This window comes from Mercenaria mercenaria, chromosome 3 (assembly GCF_021730395.1).
Source record: "Mercenaria mercenaria strain notata chromosome 3, MADL_Memer_1, whole genome shotgun sequence".
NCBI lineage: Eukaryota > Metazoa > Mollusca > Bivalvia > Venerida > Veneridae > Mercenaria > Mercenaria mercenaria.
The window spans coordinates 13,917,956-13,936,670 of NC_069363.1; the positions used below are offsets into that span (position 1 = coordinate 13,917,956).

Here is an 18,715-nt window from a genome sequence, read left to right on the forward strand (position 1 = left end):
TTTTTGTGAAAGGATGATTTTCAGTAAGGAGAATGCAAAACTTGCCCTAGCATGCAGATTGCAGGTTTGATAGATTTGAAGGCAAGCAATAAATCTTTAAATAATTCCATGCTGGGGTCACCTTTGATGTATTTAAGGAAATCGTTGTTACTAGGTTATTTTAAAAAATGTGTAAAGCCTAGTACCAGTCTGTACAGCCTGATCAATGGCTTAGACTACCTGATGGCTGAGTACAATAAGCTTTTGTACATAAGATTCAGTCAGATAGGGTCAGAGTATATAATAATATAATGTTCTTGTTATTACTAACAGAAAAAAATTTAACACATGTAATTGCTCAAAATAACCTGCAAGAAGATTATCTTGTAGATATAATAGTACAAGACAAACTGTTCCAAGAGAAATTCCATTATGTTGTAAGACAGTTTGTTTTTCATCTGTCATTTTCATTGATGTTGATGTTTATACTTTCTGTTTTAGCTTGTTTAAGTCTGTGCTTCAGTTATAGATTGCCTTCCAGGAAGTGCAATGTTAAACCATATACTTGACTAACCCTGGGAGATTTTGTCACTTGGCTTGCTGGATATAATCAGCATTTATGCAAACTTAACATCTGTTTTATCACAAATAATGAATTGATCATTTAATAATGTAATAGGTAAAGAAAACACAAAAATTCTTAGAGACACTGCAGTTTGTTTCTTTTAATAAAAGAAATGTTATAGTTATCAGAAAATAGAAAATGTACTAGGAAAATGTATGCTACAATTTCGTAACACAATGTCAAGTGGGAGACCAGTTGTGATTCTAATAATTGCGAATTACTACTTCTGTGATTTGTTTCATCTAGTACTCCTGTACATTATCAAGGATTAAATTACTTGTAAGCTTTTGATTGGAAACAAATTTGAATGTTCTTTCAGAAAGTGCGTTATAACTTTGTTTACAGCTTGATTTAGGGTCTTCTGTGGCCAGGTGGTTTATGGTACTGACTTTGAATTACTTGCCCCTCACTGATGTGGGTTCGAATCTTACTTTGGGCATAGAATAGTTATACATTAGGGCCACCTGGGGTCTTCCTCCTTCATCAAAAGCTGAAAAAGATGCCATATGACTTGTTAGTGTGACTCTAAACTAATAGTCTCTGAAAATAAAATGGTAAAGTTAAATTATGCCAGAAGTAGGTAACATAAAATCTGTAATTTCTGTCTAACAATATAATTTTATACATAATTTAATTGTAGAGTGTGTAATAAACATTTTCTAATGCTATTAAGTTTTATGGTTCCAAAGCTAATAAACAGTTGACAAATAAATGTATGGGACAATCATTTAAAAAATGAACCCACAGAAAAAGAAAATTGTAGGATTTAGGTGTACCAGTTAGGTTAATAAGTCCCCATAGTGTGTAAGCTTAATATTTATAAAATTGTAGGTGCACATGCAGGTAATCAAAATATTGCCAATTTGTATATTATGCAAGTACATTATATTATGCATTTTTACATACACTTCAATTTACTATCAAATTTTAGAAATTTTCTTGTACAGGCATAGAACGTGCATATTGACATAACCATGCAGGCATACTGGACTTTTTACCAGACTGGTACACCGTATAAGTAAGCATACAGTAATTCCAGTTGGAGTGCTTTTGCCAGATACAATCCAGTCGGCATGAAATGTAGTGCAAAAGATTAATAAACCAGCACTCATAAATGCATAAAATTTCCATTTTGTTTGCATTTAAATAATAAAGTTATACACTCCAGAGTATTATAGTTATTATAAGTTAGGGATCAATACAAGCAGTTGTAAAGCACAAATCGAGGGCTGAGCGCAAAACTGTTGTATCTTGTTCTTTATTTATATACAGTTACAATAGTTTCGCGCTCAGCCCACGAAATATTTGTATGTATTTGGTTACTATACAAACCTGTCACAAAGAAATGGTTAGACATAAATAAATCTAGCTACCCTATGAGTCATTGAAACAAAACAAATTCCAGTTTGAGCAATTTAATTTACCAGTGAGGAACAGCGAAACGAACTGTCTCTAAAATAAAAAGCAAGATACTGCAAATAATGGTTTATGCAGAAATGTTTCTGTAATAATGTTGTTTGTTTCCCGAAAATGGAGAGATACGATTGATTTTGTTGGGTCAAAAAGACGTAATAGATATTTACTGAGTTATCATCATGTAGAGAGTTGTTTTAGATAATTGTCTTAATTTGGATGTTGTGAATGACAGACTGGTTTAAGGCCACATTTCCTTTATTGGAGAACTATGTAGTTGAAGAATAATTGCAAGACTTTTCTGTTTTAATATCACACAGAAAACGAAAGTTGGCCAGCTATTTAAAAAAAATTCAAATTAAGGTTAAAATTCTTTTGAATATCCCCTCAAACTCATCAACTCGAATTTACTGGTTTTTACAACATTGCGAAACTAACAACTATAAATGACATCATCTTTGTTCCAACTTGCCTTAATTTGATTGAAGCATTTTGTTAAAGTCCAAAGTTCTCTGCAATTCTTTCTGTTATGATGTTATATTGCTTGTTCCCTGATCCAGATAATGATAATTGCTCAGCCTTGTAAACAGAATCACCACATTCATATTCTTGCAAAGTTCTTGCTGCTGCTTAATGTGTTGAGTTACAAACTGGTGTCTTTGTCACTTTTCATATTTCTAGCTTAGTCAGGGACATCATATAAAGGAAGTCCACTTTGCATAGTTTAAAGAGACAGGTAGATGTACAGATTGCTGCGGGGGTCAGAGTGAGGTGTTTGATGTCCATGATGATAAAAGATTTTGTTTCTGAAATAATTTGTTCTCCACATGCGATTCATGAGGTAAAGTTAAAAATTGCATTCGACCAACAGGTTAGTACTTGTACAGAATCGGCAGGAACACTGGTAAAGTTTACTGCCCACCATTAATTGCATAACTGAAGTAATGTTGAATAAGAGCACTTGTAACCACCCCTTCATCCTCCCCTGCCCCCACGTCCACCCCCACCCTTGCCTCTGCACACAAAGCCAACTAAATAAATTATTCAGGGCTGAGCGCGAAACTATTGTATCTTGTTTTTTATTTATATACAGTAACAATAGTTTCGCGCTCAGCCCACATAATGTGAAAACCACAGTTACATATTTGGTGGAGCGATCGATGTATTCTTTAAAATGATAATCTGATTTTCTGAGCTAGTAGAGAAGCATATAGATAATTGCAAATGCATTCAGTGGGGATGCAACCTCAGTTTTGTTAATTGACTTTTCATGAATAATTGGTCATGAACATACTTTATGAAAAGATCATGAGCAATTCATTAACAGTTCAAAAACTCTTGCATTTCATCTTGGCTGGTATTCAATGCTGGTATTCAACACAGACTTTTTAACCAAAAGAATTTTTAGGAAGTGCAGTTAACTGGGCCACAGAAAAGATGCTTGAGGGAGATGGTGTGGATTTATTCCTACTTTTAGCTCACCTGAGCAATGCTCATGCTCAGGTGAGTTACTGTGATCGCTCAATATCCGTCGTTGGCATCTTCTGTTCACAATCAGCTTGTGTATGCAATAGAGGCTGCATTTTTTTACTTGATCTTCATGAAATTTGATCAGAATGATTGCATTGATGAAATCTAGGTCAAATTTGAATATTGGTCATCTTGGGTAAAAAATAGGTCACCAGGTCAAATCAAAGAAAACCCATGTGTATACAATAGGGGCTGCATTTTACACTGGATTTTCATGAAATATGATTAAAATGTTTGTCTTGATGAAATCTAGGTCAAGTTAGAATATGGGTCATCTGGGGTCAAAAACTAGGTCACCCGGTGGAATCAAAGAAAATCTTGTGTATGCAATAGGGGCTGCATTTTTCGCTGGATATTCATGAAGTTTGATAGAATAATCTTCTTGATGAAATCTAGGTCATCTGGGGTAAAAAACTAGGTCACCTGGTCAAAACATAGGAATTTGAACCTTGTGTATGCATTTTTCGCTGTATATTCGTGGAATTTGGTCAGATTGTTTGTCTTGATCAAATCTAGGTCAAGTTCGAATATAGGTCATCTGGGGTCCAAAACTAGGTCACTCGGTCAAATCAAAGAAAAGTTTGGTGTGTGCAATAGGGGCTGCATTTTACATAAGATATTCATGAAATTTGATCAGATTGTTTGTCGTCATGAGATTATTCCAGATGTTCCTCAGGTGAGCGACCTAGGACCATTTGATCCTCTTGTTTTAACATGAAGCTCAATTTAGGAGTCTAACTTTAGAAGTAAGCACATGAACAGCTGTCTGGTAGGCAATTTCAATGACTATTTTATCCCTTCGAATTAGTCTCAATGGTTACTATAATATTGATAAATTACAAGAAAAATGCAGTAAAACCAAAATCCAACAGGAACAAAAAAGTTTCTGAAAGTGTGTTTCAAGAAAATCAGGAGCTTATGATAATTATGAACTTACCTGACATGTTTCAGTTATTATGGCCTAGCATCATAGTGAAATATCTTCATAATTTCCTGTCAGTCTGGGGAATGAGAGAACTTCTTGGAAATTAACAAAATCTACAACAGTTATTGTAAAGAACCTGTCTCATAAATTGTATTAGATATAAGATAAACCAATTCTTGTGTTAGTGCAGCTGTAAGTTATGCAAATGAAGAACATTTCTATTATTCAGCTAAGTTAGTGTAGCAGACCGTTATTATAATCATTTCTCAGTCTTGAAGCCATAGGTGTGGGTCCCCCACTGTTTTAGATTAAAGCTATTCTTATAAGCAAATTACCATTTTCTGTGCACTAAGATATAGAAGAAATAGACTACATATTGGCTATACGAAGTAATTAGGAGAGCTGTCCTACTTGACCCGGTGTCATAGAATTTCAGGTTAAAGTTTTGATGCACTTTCACTCTATCTCAGTTATTACTGAATGGATTTGATTCAAACTTAAAATAGTTCAACATCATCACTCACATCATAATGACACAAGAGCCATAACTCTTGCACTAATACTTCATGAATTATCCCCCCTTTTTACTTAGAATCTCAGGTTAAAGTTTTGATGCACTTTCACTCTATCTCAGTTATTACTTAATGGATTTGATTCAAACTTAAAATAGTTGTTCCACCTTATCATCCGCATCATATGACACAAGGTGCATAACTCTGGCACCAATTTTTCATGAATTATGCCACCTTTTACTTAGAATTTAAGGTTAATTTTGATGCATTTTCGCTATATCTCATTTATTACTAAATGGATTTGATTCAGACTTGAAGTATTTGTTCCACATCATCACCCACATCATATCACACAAGGTGCATAACTCTTGCACCAATATTTTATGAATTATGCCCCCTTTATGCTTAGAATTGTACTTATGTAGTGTTTTGATACACTTTATCTTTATCTCTCTTATTACTCAATATTTTTTACACAGACTCAAGCTATTGTGCACAGTGCAATATCTTCATCCACCATTGGAGTCATTAAACACTCCAATGACAGCTCCAGTTTCCTCACTATCCAGCATCGAAATAGTCCATCACTCTGTCTCCTGTGACAGCTCTTGTTAATACTCTCAGGTCCAGTGTTACATAATATGAGCCTACTTCAAAGATTGTGATCTATTCTTTATACTCCAGTAATTACATTTAAACATGGCAATGCACCAAACCTGTAGTAAGATGTAAGTTCTTCATATAACAGCTTTGTAACTATTGATGCAAATTTGTGGGGATAATTTTTTTCTGTTTTCAATAATGCCTTTGTTTTCAAAATACAACATTTTATTTCAGTTATTTATTGGAATACTATAGTAAATGTCTTGTATTTTCACTGGTAAGAAACATTGTAATGCATAAAATTTAAAGAAAATTTCATTGTTTTGAACATCAGTCATTAATGAACACCATATCAAACTTTTCACTCATGGATGCTTAATTTTACTTTATGAAAGACATTTGATTTTTAACACCAAAATAAATAGTTAATATAATAATCCTCTATACCTTGAAAAATTAGCCAGATACTGTACAGTTTAAAACTGGAAATTTTAGTAGAACCAGCAGGAAATGAAAATAGAATTACCATATGCCATTTTTTCACAGGCCATTTAAGTTAAATTGAGGGGCAAGTGATAGACTAAACTTATTCCTTTTTGACATTTACTGTTATCTTTTCAAATCTTTTAATCTGTTTTTGAATGGTTTGAAGAATTCTCTAGATTTTGTCTTGAGATGTAGTCATCCCATTCTTTTCCACTTAGAAAAGTTTCATAAAGTCTGTAAGGTTTCTGTCAAATCTAGACTGTATTTATAATGGAACTTATGCTCTGCATAAAGCTTGGAGTTTCTGTAAAATTGTTGGTTTACTTATAAGACATTGCGTGTACAGTCAGACTCGTACTGTAGACCACAAATTTTTAATAACAACAATATCTGTCAAACCTGTCTTGGAAGGCCACCACTTTCTCTTCAATTTATGCATCCTCTTTAATCGCATGCCTCCGTAAATCTGGGCAGATTCTTTTGAATTCCAGTACAGTTATAAGTCTGCCCACTTTTACGGTTGTATTTCTAAAGAATCTGCCCACATTTACATATTGAATCTCTAGATCAAACATATATCTGCCAACTTCTATGGTATAGTAAATATATATATATACAACATTACATGAGTTACATTATATTTGCCTTCTGGTTTTGTTTATACTCATCAGGGCAAATAATACAATATGGCTCCTACTACACATTACACATTTGTTGGTGCCCTATTGTATTTTTTGCCCTGATGAGTATAAACAAAACCGGTAGGCAAATATAATGTAACTCATGTAATGTTGTTTATTTTTTCTTTATATATATATATATATATATATATATAGTTTCAGACTTAAGATGTTGATGAATATGTTCCCTGGTTTGGCTGTGATTTTCCCTAGAATTTCTGAATATTGTCCTTTCTGGATTTGATTAATATCTTATTTGGTCAAGAAGCCGTAATAAGGATTTACTGAGTTATCAGAGACAGACTTGCATTATATTTGTCTTAATTTAGATTATGGGATTACTGATGGGATTTGGGAAGATTTTGGTGTCTGCAAGTTTATATTAGGAGACTTTGTGCATGGACTATTCCATTATTTGATCATTAGTAAAACACCTGAACACAAAGTAAAAACATCTTGTTAACAGTTTGATGGAGTTTTTTTACCTGATCTTCATAGAACTTTGTAGAGTGAAACCTGTATTAGGAGTGACACAATCTAGCTGTTTAAAGCAGGTGGCTGGGTCACAGACATGTCAAAATAAGAATTTGATGCACTTTTTCTTTTTCTCTGTAATCTCATGATTGATTTGCTTTAAATTTTAAATAGACTTATTCCGCATCATCACCCACATCATATGGCACAAGGGTCATAACTCTGTCACCAATATTACATGAATTATTAGCTCACCTGAGCTATTGTGATCCCTCACCGTCCGGTATCTGTCTGTCCGTCCGGCATCCAGCCACACTTTTCTTCAAAAAACCTCCTCTAAAACCATAGGGTGCAAGGATGTTCCTTGTGTGGTCCTCTTTCAAAGTTGTTCAAATGGTTCTGCTTCATTGCACATAGGGGCTGCCAGAGTTAAAAATAGAAAAAACAACATCTTCTCTTAAACCGCTGGTCTGATTTCAAAATGATTTCACACCCTTATATAACCTTCTGTCAATAATTTTCAACTTATTACGATTCATCAAAAAACATGGCCACCAGTGGGTGTGGTCACTTTTCCCAATAATTATATAGTGGAAACTTTCAAAATCTTATATGAAACTGCTGGCCCATTTTGAAATAAATTCAAACAAAATAAATGGTCCTTGTGTGATCCTCAACCAAGATTGTTCAAATTATTCTGATTCCTCAAAAACATGGCTGCCAGAGGGCGTGGTCACTATTCCCTATATGTATATAGCAGTCTTCTTGTATGAAACTGCTGGCCTGATTTTGAAATAATTTATTCCAAATGGTCCTTGTGTCACCCTCTGCCAAGATTGTTCAAATTATTTTGATTCATCAAAAAACATGGCCGCCAGGGAGTGTGGCCATTTTTTCCCTACATGTATATATTGGAAACTTATAGAATATTATTGTCAGAGACAGCAGGTCCAATTATAAAATAATTTTACACAAATGTTTCTTGGGCAACCCTTTACAAAGATTGTACAAATTATTCTATTTCATTAAAAATCATTGCCACTAAGAAGTGTGGTCACTTTACCCCTTATTTATGTAGTGGAAACTTAAAAAATTCTTCATGTTGATATATTGTCATATCACATCATTCCCCCAATGTCTTACCCCACCTCTGGCAACAATATGTTATGAATTTCAGGTTCAAGTTGTGATACATTTTGCTATATTTCAGTTAGTACTAAATAGATTTGATTCAATTGAAATAGTTATTCCACATTATTAGTCACATGATATGACACATGATAAATTACTCTTGAAAAACATTTCTATGAATTATGTCCTTTTAAACTAAATTAATGTTTTATTACACTTTACACTATCTGTGTTATTTCTAAATACATTTGACATGGACATAAACTATATTCCAACATCTTCATTCACATTGGAGTCATTAAACACTCCAGTGACAGTTCCTGCTTCCTCAGATGTGCCCAAATTCACTATACAGAACTGTAATAGTCAAGGGCGCTGTCTCCTGTGACAGATCTGGTTGTTTGTCTAGCCTTTGTTTTAACAAAATGCTTTTTCCTTTAAGAAATCATTGCAAAAGCTTGTTCTGTGCAGTTTCTCTTTTTTCATGTTGGTTCAGCAAAATATAAAGCACTGACGTCATTATATAAACTTTTTGTAAAATTTTAAGATTTTGGCATCACACAAACAATACATTTTAATAGAATGAGAGAAAAATCTCAAGAAAATTCTTATCAGTGATTCAAACCTATGGCTTTATACTTATTTCTGCAGGTACAGAAAGATATGTAATACTATTCTTCTATAATACAAGATAATGATGCTGTATTGAGTTTGTATTACAAATTATTAGTTATTATTTTTATCTAAGGATGTTTAAATTAAAATGTAATAAGTAGTTGTTGACATAGGAAGGAAACTGTGCTGGATGGCAATTCAGCTTGTCTGCAAATTCCTCGTCGTCAACAATTTGACTGTTAACACTCTACAGGTCACAATTTGGCCCAACCTTAATGAAGTTTAAATTGGTCAGAATGTTACCCTCAATAAAATCTTGGAAGAGTTCAATATTGGGTCATCTTGGGTCAAAAACTAGGTCACCAGGTCAAATCAAAGGAAAAGCTTGTTAACACTCTAGAGGTCACAATTTTGGTCCAATCTTAATGAAACTTGGTCAGAATGTTACTCTTAATATAGTCTAAGACGAATTTGATATTGGGTCACCTGGGGTAAAAAGCTAGGTCACCTGGTCAAATCTAAGGAAAAGCTTGTTAACACTCTAGAGGCCACATTTAACATTGTATCTTCATGAAACTTGGTCATAATGTTAATCTTGATAATTTCTAGGTCAAGTTCGAATCTGGGTCATGTGGGGTCAAAAACTAGGTCACCAGGTTAAATCAAAGGGAAAGCTTGTTAACACTAGAGGCCATATTTGTGACTATATCTTCATGAAACTCAGTCAGAATGTTAATCTTGATGATCTTTAGATCATGTTTGAATCTGGGTCATGTGGGGTCAAAAACTAGGTCACCAGGTCAAATCAAAGGACAAACTAGTTAACACTCTAGAGGCCACATTTATGACCATATCTTAATGAAACTTGGTCAGAATGTTAATCTTGATGATCTTTAGGCCAAGTTTTAATCTGGGTCACGTGGGTCAAAAACTAGGTCACCAGGTCAAATCAAAGGAAAAGCTACTTAACACTCTAGAGGCCACATTCATGGCCATATCCTAATGAAACTTGGTCAGTATGTTAATCTTGATGATCTTTAGATCAAGTTCGAATTTAGGTCAAGTGGAGCTTGAAACTAGGTCACCAGGTCAAATCAAAGGTAAAGCTTGTTAACACTCTGTAGGCCACATTTATGATATATCTTAATGAAACTTGGTCAGAAAGTTAACCTTGGTGATCTTTAGGTCAAGTTTGAATCTAGGTCATGTAGGGTTAAAAACTAGGTCACCAGGTCAAATCAAAGGAAAAGCTAGTTAACACTCTAGAGGCCACATTTATGACCATATTATAATGAAACTTGATCAAAATGTTAATCTTGAAGATCTTCAGCTTCAGTTTCAATCTGGGTCATGTGGGGTCAAAAACTAGGTCACCAGGTCAAATCAAAGGTAAAGCTTGTTAACACTCTAGAGACCTAATTTTAAATTTGAAACTCATGGGAATTGATCAGAATGTTTGTCTTGATAACCTTTAAGTCAGGTTCGAATCTGGGTCATGTGGGGTCAAAAACTAGGTCACCAGGTCAAATCAAACGTAAAGCTTGTTAACAATCTAGAGGTCAAATTTATGACTGTATCTTCATGAAACTTGGTCAGAATGTTAATCTTGACGATCTTTAGGCCAATTTGGAATCTGGGTCATGTGGGGTCAAAAACTAGGTCACCAGGTCAAATCAATGGAAAAGCTAGTGAACAATCTAGAGACCACATTTATGACAGTATCTTTATGAAACTTGGTCAAAATGTTAATCTTAATGATCTTTAGGTGAAGTTCCAATCTGGGTAAGGTGGGGTCAAAAACTAGGTCACCAGGTCAAATCAAAGGTAAAGCTTGTTAACAATCTAGAAGTCACATTTATGACTGAATCTTCATGAAACTTGGTCAGACTGTTAATCTTGATGATCTTTAGGTCAATTTGGAATCTGGGTCATTTGGGGTCAAAAACTAGGTCACTAGGTCAAATTAAAGGAAAAAGTAGTTAGCACTCTAGAGGCCACATTTATGACCTTATCTTAATGGAACTTGGTCAGAATGTTAATCTTGATGATGTTTAGGTCAGTAGGTCAGGTGAGCAATACAGGGCCTTCATGGCCCTCTTGTTTTTACGTAAGATTCTATCTAAACCAATTACAATACACTTTTTTTGTTTTAAAAATAAACAAGAATATAAAACAGGAACACTATTTTCATCAACATTTCTGTGGTTAATATCATGACACTAACATAAAACAACAGGACCTAGTTTCTATTTTTAGTACAGAAACATATGCTTAGTAAGAAAAGCATGTTACACCTACTTGTATAAGATAAACTTTTTGTAATGTTATGGTTTTCCAGATGGTCTTTGGTAAACAATAATTTTACACTTGTATCATTAAAGGAGGATAAATATCAGTTAAATGTCTGACCCACAATCCTTTTCTGTTTTCAGGTTGGAAGTAACAAAGGTGAAGAATGTGACATGAGTAGTACAGAACACTGAAGCATATCAAGGGGCATATATAACACAGGTACTTAATCATCTTTTTAGTTTCTTTTCCATTGGGCTTTGGTGTATGAACAATATTCATCCCTTTATTAACTTTGATTTTGCAACAACTGTACCGCCTCGGTAGCCTAGTGGTAGAGCGTCTGCTTCGAGTGCGGGAGGTCGTGGGTTCGATCCCCGGCCGCGTCATACCAAATACATAAAAAATGGTACTAGTAGCTTCCTCGCTTGGCACTCAGCATTAAGAGGGTAGTGCTAGGACTGGTCAGCCCGGTGTCAGTATAATGTGACTGGGTGGGGTATCATGTCACGTGTCTAGGGCGTGATATTCCAGTGAGGCAGCACTATAAAGTTGGGCATTGTGCTCACTGCTACAAGTAGACACCGTTGTTCATATGACTGAAAAATTGTTGAAAAAGACGTTAAACCCGAACACACTTTGCAACAACTATGTCACTGATTGTCCTTTCTCTGATGAAAAGATCATGGTCAGGAGGCAGTAACTTTTGTTCTATCTTCATGAAAAGATACAATAACTTTTTAACTGATCGTCCCAATAAAGAGGGGCTAGTATTTAATCATAATTACACTTGAACTAGTATTAATAAGATATCTCCTATTGTGGATCCATGTAAAAGTCATGCTACTTTCACCAAGGTCAAGGTCAGTAGAAAATATGGCTCTTTGATGACTATCAGATCATTTAAGTATTGATAATCATTTTATGCTATGCAATATGCTCTTGGTCTTTGCTTTTGTTTTCAAGGTCAAGGTCAGCACAGTTTTCCTCTTAAAGTGGAATTACAAATATATTAGCCTGGCTCCCTGGCTGCATGGTTATCTTTTATATTAATGTTGTAAACATTTTATAAGAAACTTTTAAACCTCTAAAATAGCACAGTTTTATCTGATGGCTGAACTATGTTCGGAGCCAGGGGCAATAAAAAAAGTCAATGTAGAAACAACCTTCTGGAGTTATTTCCCTCTTAATGAAGAAAACTGATATACGTAAATAAGAACAAACATAGGGACGGGAGCCAGTCTACAAATATATAAACATACTTCGCAGTGAGTTTGACAGTTTGGCTCTCTTGTTTCAGTATCTTCTCTGTCAGTGATTTTAGCACTTAAATCATGCATGGTAGCATGATAGCAGTAAATATTGTACTGACAGATTGGGAAGCCTGGTAGAATGCAGGATCTTCTATTTACTTGTCTTCTGCTTTGACAGCGCCAGTCAACAATGGTCGATTAAGTGTATTTGTTTTGTCTTTAGAGTTGATTGAAGGAAAACCACTGTTTTCTGTCATGTGATGTGGTGAAATAATGGTGTTTTCTGATAAAATCTGTATGTAATTAAATTTTCTGGAGAAACATGCTTCAGTTAAAGAAATATGTAAGATTAACTTGTCAAATTGCTGTATCAGACATACGGAAAATTTGGTGTTAACATGCAACGCTCCATGAAAATCAAGATCAACAACAGTTTTTGGAAAGATGATGGAATATAAGAGCAAATTGCACTATGTTTCCTCAACAAAATTTTAGTAAAAGGGAAAATTATTGTTGAACTTTATATAATAGATTATAGAGTGCCCAATAAATCATGTTCAGCAGATGATAGTGGTATTATATTTAAACAGGAGAAAGCTTTGTTTTGATACTTGAGAAATATGACATACAATATTTTCTCTTTAACATAGACCTTTGATAAAGTTGTTTTAAACTGCAGCACTTTACATACACTTAACATGATTGAAATAAACACTTAGACAGGCTTTAAAATAGGAAGCTATTTGGCTTCGAGTATGTAACATGATGAACATTTGGCTTGGCTGAAATATAAGTCATATGAGTGCGGCTTTTGCTACAGTGTCATTTTCTTGCTCATGTTGAACCTTCCCATTTGGTTAGCTTATTAGTTAGTTAGTTATTAATGAAAGAAAAGACAATATTTTACTGAACTTTGTATGAACCATCTTGGCTTTATTAAATAAATGAACCTTTTAACTGTATCTAAATCAGTTCAACAACCTTTGTCAGTAGGTAAAATAGGACCTAGAAACATAATCACATATACTGGTAAGTGGAATTAAGCTGTTGTACATGTAATTCTTTTATAATAATTTCAAACATATAACTATAATTTTTGGCTAATTATAATCAGATTGAAACAAAAAGCAAACAGAAATGATGTCATAACATTTTGAAGGCGAACAATTAAACTAGAGTTCAGGTTTAGTTTTGTAGTATAACACTATGTATATTTATGTGAAATAAACTATAGTTAAGGGACAGAGTGCAGCTATGCCCTCAGTCGATATCACTTTTTCTCGGTTGATAGATCCTTACATTGGCCTCTGTAAAAGGCAATAATTGTATAGTATTGACAAGTTCATGTCAATTTGCATTTATCCCCTTTAAAACTCCCTTTTTGTTAACTTTTGAAGCAAAATTTTAAGGCCTAATACACAGTTTAATCTTAATTTGTTCCGAGAGCGGGAGGTTGTGGGTTCGATCCCTGGCCACTTCATACCAGACCTAAAATAAATTAGTATAAACTGTCAGTTTTATTTTCAGAAAGATACAAAATTATCTGCAATATTTATTATGATATATTTAGGTATCATAATTCTGTAAATCATACAGAAATTGTTGCTATAGTGTTATTTATCAGAATTTTGTGTGACAGCTGTATTATTTTCTTGATTTTGATCTGGAGATCGTGCAGACACATGCATTTGATCATATTGAAGACATATGTCATGTAGCACATCACTGGTTATAGAAATTCAGATTTTCCACCATCCCTTATTTGTCTTTAGATATGAAAAAGCAATTCTACACGTTATGAACTGCATTTGATATTCAGGGTGTCAAAAGATTTTATTCCATGGATTTTTATCCTCTGTTGATAATATTTCTTTGATTATGTCTAATCCACCCTGTTTTTAGCTCACCTGAGCAATGCTCAGGTGAGTTTTTCTGATCGCTCGATGTCCGGCGTCCGTCGTCCGTCGTCTGTCGTCTGGTGTCTGTCGTCTGTCGTCTGTCGTCCGTCGTCTGTCAACATTTAGCTTGTGTATGCGATAGAGGCTGTATTTTTCAATTAATCTTCATGAATATTGGTCAGAATGATAACCTTGATGAAATCTAGGCCGAGTTCGAAAATGGGTCATTTCGGGTCAAAAACTAGGTCACTAGGTCAAATCAAAGAAAAACCTTGTGTATGCGATAGAGGCTGTATTTTTCATTTAATCTTCATGAATGTTGGTCAGAATGATAACTTTGATGAAATTTAGGCCGAGTTCGAAAATGGGTCATCTCGGGTCAAAAACTAGGTCACTAGGTCAAATCAAAGAAAAACCTTGTGTATGCGATAGAGGCAGTATTTTTCATTTAATCTTCATGAATATTGGTCAGAATGATAACTTTGATGAAATCTAGGCCGAGTTCGAAAATGGGTCATCTCGGGTCAAAAACTAGGTCACTAGGTCAAATCAAAGAAAAACCTTGTGTATGCGATAGAGGCGGTATTTTTCAATTAATCTTCATGAATATTGGTCAGAATGATAACCTTGATGAAATCCAAGCCGAGTTCGAAAATGGGTCATCTCGGGTCAAAAACTAGGTCACTAGGTCAACTCAAAGAAAAACCTTGTGTATGCGATAGAGGCTGTATTTTTCAATTAATCTTCATGAATATTGGTCAGAATGATAACCTTGATGAAATCTAGGTCGAGTTCGAAAATGGGTCATCTCGGGTCAAAAACTAGGTCACTAGGTCAAATCAAAGAAAAACCTTGTGTATGCGATAGAGGCTGTATTTTTCAATTGATCTTCATGAATTTTGGTCAGAATGATTGCCTTGATGAAACAAAGGCCGAGTTCGAAAATGGGTCATCTCGGGTCAAAAACTAGGTCACTAGGTCAAATCAAAGAAAAACCTTGTGTATGCGATAGAGGCGGTATTTTTCAGTTGATCTTCATGAATTTTGGTCAGAATGATATCCTTGATGAAATCTAGGCCGAGTTCGAAAATGGGTCATCTGGGGTCAAAAACTAGGTCACTAGGTCATATCACGTAAAAACCTTGTGTATGCGATAGAGGCTGTATTTTTCAATTGATCTTCATGAATTTTGGTCAGAATGATTACCTTGATGAAATTTAGACCAAGTTCGAAAATGGGTCATCTGGGGTCAAAAACTAGGTCACTAGGTCAAATCAAAGAAAAACCTTGTGTATGCAATAGAGGCTGTATTTTTCAACTGATCTTCATGAAATTTAGCCAGAATGATTACCTTGATAAAATCTAGGCCGAGTTCGAAAATGGGTCATCTGGGGTCAAAAACTAGGTCACTAGGTCAAATAGAACAAAAACATTGTGTATGCAATAGAGGATGTATATTTCAATTGATCTTCATGAAATTTGGTCAGAGTGATTGCCTTGATGAAATCTAGGTCGATTTTGAATATGGGTTAACTGAGGTCAAAAACTAGGTCACTAGGTCAAATTAAAGAAAAATCTTGTGTATGCGATAGAGACTGTTTTTTTCAATTGATTTTTATGAAATTTGATCAGGTTGATTGCCTTAATGAAATCTAGGTTGAATTTGAATATGGGTCATCTGAGGTCAAAAACTAGGTCACTTGGTCAAATCAAAGAAAAAACTTCTGTATGTGATAGAGGCTGTATTTTTCAGTTGATCTTCATGAATTTTGGTCAAATTGATTGCCTTGATAAAATCTAGGTCGAGTTTGAACATGGGTCATCTAGGGTCAAAAACTAGGTCATATCTAAGAAAATGCTTGTTTTATCGCAAGAGACCAATTTTTTGGTCCAATCTTAATGAAAATTGGTCAGAATATTTGTTTCCATGAAATCACTAGGTCAAACCTGTTTTACACTGTTATGGAGTGTTTCTTAGGTGAGCGACCTAGGGCCATCTTGGCCCTCTTGTTTAGCTCATCTGAGCCAAAGGCTCAAGTTGAGCTTTTGTGACCGCTCGATGTCCGTCGTCCGGTGTGTGTCGTGTGTCAACAATTTAAAAAAAATCTTCAAAACCACTGGGCAGATTTACACCAAACTTCACAGGAAAGATCCTTGGGTGGCCCCCTTTCAAAACTGCCCAAAGAATTAAAATCCATTCAGAACTGTGGCTGCCATGGCAACCGAAAGGAAAATCTTTAAAAGTCATCTTCTCAGAAACTGTTAGCCAGATTTCAAAAATATTTTGTAGAAATGATCTCTAGGTGACTTTCTACCAAAATTTGCATTAGATGTTCTATTTTGTTAAAAAACATGGCCACCAGAGAGCGGGGCTTATTTTCCCTATATTGTAAATTCAAAAAATATTCCCTGAAACCTGAAGACCTAGAGCTTAGATATTTGATATGTGGCATTGTTTAGTGGACTTTTACCAATATTGTTCAAGTTATGATCCCAGGGTAAATATTGGTCCCACCTCATGATCCCTTGAATTTACATAGAGTTCTATAGGAAACTTCTCTGAAACCGAGAGGCACAGAGCTTAGATATTTTACTTGTGGCATTGTCTAGTGGTCCTTTACTAAGACTGTTCATGACACAGGCTCTATTTAAAGCCCCGGCCCGGGGTCACTTAGTTTTTATACGAGTTATATAGGAAAAAATACTTAAAAAATTATCTGATCATATTTCCTAGACTGTTCAATTATAATTACCTGATGACCCCAAGTAATTAGGGGTCACTTGTTCGTTCATTTGTTCGTCACAACGTTAACTTTTTGCATGAAGGCACTTTACGCGCAAACCACTGCACCCAGGACCTTCAAACTTCACATGCTGATAGTACTTACTGAGTACATGACCCCTACTGACTTTGTGGTCACCAGGTCAAAGGTCACAGGGGCCAATGTTAACTTTTTGCATGAAGGCACTTTACTCGCGAACCACTGCACCCAGGACCTTCAATCTTCACATGCTGATAGTACTTACTAAGTACACGACTCCTACTGACTTTGGGGTCACCAGGTCAAAGGTCAAGGTCACAGGGGCCAATATTAACATTTTGCATGAAGGCATTTTACTCGCGAACCACTGCACCAAGGACTTTCCAACTTCACATGCTGATAGTACTTATTGAGTACATGACCCCTACTGACTTTGGGATCACCAGGTCAAAGGTCAAGGTCACAGGGGCCAGTGTTAACTTTTTGCATGAAGGCACTTTACTCGCAAACCACTGCACCCAGGACCTTCAAACTTCACATGCTAATAGTACTTATTGAGTACACGACCCCTATTGACTTTCGGGTGACCAGGTCAAAGGTCAAGGTGCTGCAGGTCAAAGGTCAAGGTGCTGCAGGGGCATTTGTCACCATTAGTGACAGCTCTTGTTCAATTGATCTTCATGAAATTTGGTCAGAATGATTGCATTAATGAAATCTAGGTCAAGTTCGAATATGGGTCATCTGGGTCAAAAAGTAGGTCACTAGGTTAAATCAAAGAAAAACCTAGTGTATGCGATAGAGGCTAAATTTTTTCAACTGATCTTCATGAATTTTTGTCAGAATGATAGCCTTGATGAAATCTAAGTCAGGTTCAAATATGGGTCATCTTGGTTTAAAAACTAGGTCACTAGGTCAAATCAAGGAAAAACCTTGTGTATGTAATAAGGGCTGCATTTTACACTGGATTTTCATAAAATTTGGTCAGAATGGTTGCCTTGATGAAATCTAGGTTGAGTTCGAATATGGGTAGTCTGGGGTAAAAAACTAGGTCACTAGGTCAAATCAAAGAAGAACTTTGTGTATGCGATAGAGCTGTATTTTTCAATTGATTTTCATGAAATTTGGTCAGAATGATAGCCTTGATGAAATCTAGGTCAAGTTCGAATATGGGTCATCTGGGGTCAAAATCTAGGTCACTAGATCAAATCAAAGAAAATACTTATTTATACTCAAGATTTTTGCTCCAATTTTAATGATAATTGGTCAGAATATTTTTTTCCATGAAATCACTAGGTTAAACGTGTTTACACTGTTATGGTGTGTTTCTCAGGTGAGCGACCTAGGCCCTCTTGATTAAGATACAGCCTTGAAATTTGGATGGCATATACAGTTTTGCACACCGATCTTAAAACTGACTTTCAGTGACCTACTGACCTACTTTCTTAATATTTTAGCATCAGTTTGACATTTGAAACATGCAGCTCATATTAGTCAGGTGAGCGATCCAGGGTCATCATAACCCTCTTGTTAAATATATCCC

At 35.1% G+C, this 18,715-nt stretch overlaps 1 protein-coding gene across 14 annotated transcripts in view; it reads left to right on the forward strand.

Annotated features, from left to right (window-relative positions):
- Nucleotides 1-18,715, forward strand: part of LOC123525401 (cAMP-specific 3',5'-cyclic phosphodiesterase 4C-like) — an 831,602-nt gene that overhangs the window by 589,788 nt on the left and 223,099 nt on the right. For 4 of the 14 annotated variants that reach the window (XM_045304438.2, XM_045304431.2, XM_045304433.2 and 1 more), the window contains one exon: nucleotides 11,406-11,484. The exons of the other annotated variants lie outside the window; for them this stretch is intronic. The gene's annotated coding sequence lies outside the window, so the exon portion shown is untranslated. The remainder of the gene's footprint in view (nucleotides 1-11,405; nucleotides 11,485-18,715) is intronic. 14 annotated transcript variants of the gene reach the window in all.